We start from the raw sequence: 3,132 nt of genomic DNA on the forward strand, positions 1-3,132 counted from the left end.
TTCTGCAGCTCACGGTCTGTGGAGGGAGGAGAGGCTTCTGCAGCTCACGGTCTGTGGAGGGAGGAGAGGCTTCTGCAGCTCACGGTCTGTGGAGGTTGCAGTCCGTACTCAGCTGCCTCCAAGGCGGGGTGGCACGGTGAGAGGCCACAGTCCAAGGCGGCGGAAGACAGCAAGAGCAAAAGCGGGGAGCAAGCCTCTCCTCCTCACCTATAGTGCGGGCAGCTGCCCGCCCCGGGTGGGACTCACACCGTCTCCGTGCCCGCCCCTTGCACAGGCTCGGGGTGTCCGCAGAGTGAGGCCCCTGGCCGCTGTGGAGTGGCTTTGTTAGACTGCACTTCTGAAGTTGACAGGGCGCATCCACCCCTGCTCCGCGGCAGCGACGGGGCGCAGCACTGCCTGCGGATCTGAACTACGGAAGGCGCGTTCTCCCGGCCGGCTCCCCACCTCATTTACCGCTCACCCGAGGTCGTACCCTGGGAAGCTGAGGAAATCTCACTTTAAAAGAAAATGAGCAAGTCACAAGTGCAAAATACCGACAGGGAACAAGTGAATGCGTTCTTCAGTCTGAAGAGCAAGCAGCTCGCCCGCGGCATACAGCAGCCTTAAAGTACAGGCACGAACTTGGTGCCAGTCAGTGTCCACCCTGGAATTGATATGCTGAGAGGCTTTCATCCAAAATCGAAGCAAACGCAGGAATCTTGTGCAGAACGACAAGGCGTTATCAGAACATTAGGGAGTGCTTAAAATTTAAAAGTCATCGTTGTGGGGCTGGGGATTTAGCTCAGTGGCACAGCGCCTGCCTGGCAAGCACAAGGTGGTCAGTTTGATTCCCGGTACCGGAAACAAAACAAAAAAAGTCATCGTTGTAAAAAGTCACACTGCCATGAGTCCACTCACTTTGGACGCACACATCTGCCTTTCTGGGTACTTGGAGAAGCCGCTCTGGACCTTTTCCTGATGTCCCTACAAGGTGTGGCCGAATGCTGCTGCCCGGCCCCCTCCAACGGAAGACAGCTTGAAAAACACCTCACCGCCTCCCCACCCACCTCACTCAGTGTGTCCCGCACCATGTGACGACGTCAAAATGACCAGGAAAGGAAAACGTTTTAAATCAACTCGGGATGTCCAGGTAACTGAAGATGCACAGGAAAAACAAGCAGTAGTACACGAAGGATTTCAAAACAGCTGGAGAAAGGTCTTGGACTGTCTCCACCACAAAGAATTGAAAGACGAGGAGACAGACAGCTCGCCCTGACAGACACCTACCAGCAAGAGTGCGCCCTGAAACGCCGGAGCGTCCCCCATATGCACAGCTTTATGTCAACTTAAAAGACGGTGTGTTCTCGAAATCTGCGCTAAAAAATATGTGGCTGACACGACGATAACACACACTTAAAAACAGTAGAGGGTGGGTCTCGTGTTGTGTTCTTGCCGCAAAGACAAAGAAAGATCAAAGAAGGAGGGAAAGAGGGAGCGATGAGGAAAGGTGCAAAGAAGCTTTCGGCGAGGTTCTATTTATTGCCGCTGCTGTGGAGGCCATGCCGAGGGCGTGTGCGTGTATCCAGACCCACCAAGTAGTATAGTTAGACATGTCGGTGTTTTCGTGTATCAGCGCTCAACTGATCCGTTAAAAACAAAACCAAAAGACTATGCTGGACACAGTCAGTCAGCGCCATTTACCTGATTGCTTTTCCACCAGAACTGCTGTTCCCGATCTTGACACTCATCAGAATCATTTGAGAAACTTTGAAAATGCTTTGATCTCATCCCCAGACAATTAGGTCAGGGTGTAGACCCCCAATCAGAACTGTGAATCCACTTCCCAGAGAATTCCAGGGTGTAGCCAGCACTGAGGAGCCCTGAGCTACGTTACAGTCGCCAGGACTGCTAAATTTGCCTTACCCCACCCCTCGGTCTAAGTGTTTAAACCACACCTGTACAAAGTGCTCCAAATGTTGGTTTGACAGTAGCGAAGCAGGTAGAGGAGAGGCTCTATCCAGTTGAGTGCTTGTGTGCTCGTGTGTGTGCATATGTGTGTTCTTGTCTGGTTTGTGTGTGTGTGTGTTCATGTGTGTTTGTGTGTGTGTGTATGTGTTCATACACCCACACTATTGTTTAAAAAAACACTGGTCCCACTCTGTCCTGCAGTACCGCACATAACTGCAGTTTAAGGAGCAGCATCCAACCTAAGCTCAGCCCGGAACCCGCAGGCAGACCTCCACACCTGCACAGAAGCACATGCGTGCTGTCAGCACGGCTGCGGTGTGAACCCTTCCGCTTGTTTCCCTTCGCACTCGCAGTTCTCCTTAGTCTAGTGGCTCCTTTGCTCCCGGGTTGCCAGGAGCACCGCGCCAGCAAGCAGGGAGCCACCCTCGCGGACACAGTGAGAGCTGCTTTCCTGCTGCCCTCACCTTCCTCACCTGCAGAGAAGGACCTCCATGGGCCTTTCCCGTGGAGCGCACGCACTCGTAGATATTGTCGAGAACACCGGAAACACCACACTAGCAGTCACCAGCCAGCACCTTACTCCTGCCTGAGCAGTGCTTTGCCGGGCCGGTGTTTGCTCTGTGAGGGTCGTTGCCGCTTTCTGGTGCCCGGGAGCACTAGGCCGCACAGCCGCACTCTTCCCAGGGACCGTTTCAAACCGTGAAATCTTAGGAAGCATGAAGCGTGGCTTACATGCACCTCAAAGAGGACCCACTTCCAGGGTGGAGCCGGCGCAGCACAGCTGGCTCCCCCTCTCTCCCGCGTGCAGCTCCACAGCACAGGGGCACTGCGGTGCTCATCTGGGGACCACAAGTAAACGTCAGCCAGGCGGCAGAGTCCCCGGATGCCAGCAAACAAGTGAATTCCGTGGGCCCATGTTCAAGGCCGCTCCCCGGAGTGCGGCTCTCAGGGTTTAGCTGCATTGTCCTCCCAGCCACCGCCCCAGCACGCACCCCCCCTGCATGCTCATGGTCACTCCAAGACAAGCTTCCATCTCTCAGCATCACACTGACTTGACATTTCCCAGAGACGTCACCATTCCAGAACTATGGGAGTCAGAAGAGAAACGCTCTGGACGTCTGCACATACTGGGGATTACATAATCTCCAACCTTTCTGTGCTCCCCGCATGGACAGCACTCTCCCG

This window comes from Chinchilla lanigera, unplaced genomic scaffold (assembly GCF_000276665.1).
Source record: "Chinchilla lanigera isolate Chin_1 unplaced genomic scaffold, ChiLan1.0 scaffold00016, whole genome shotgun sequence".
Lineage (NCBI taxonomy): Eukaryota > Metazoa > Chordata > Mammalia > Rodentia > Chinchillidae > Chinchilla > Chinchilla lanigera.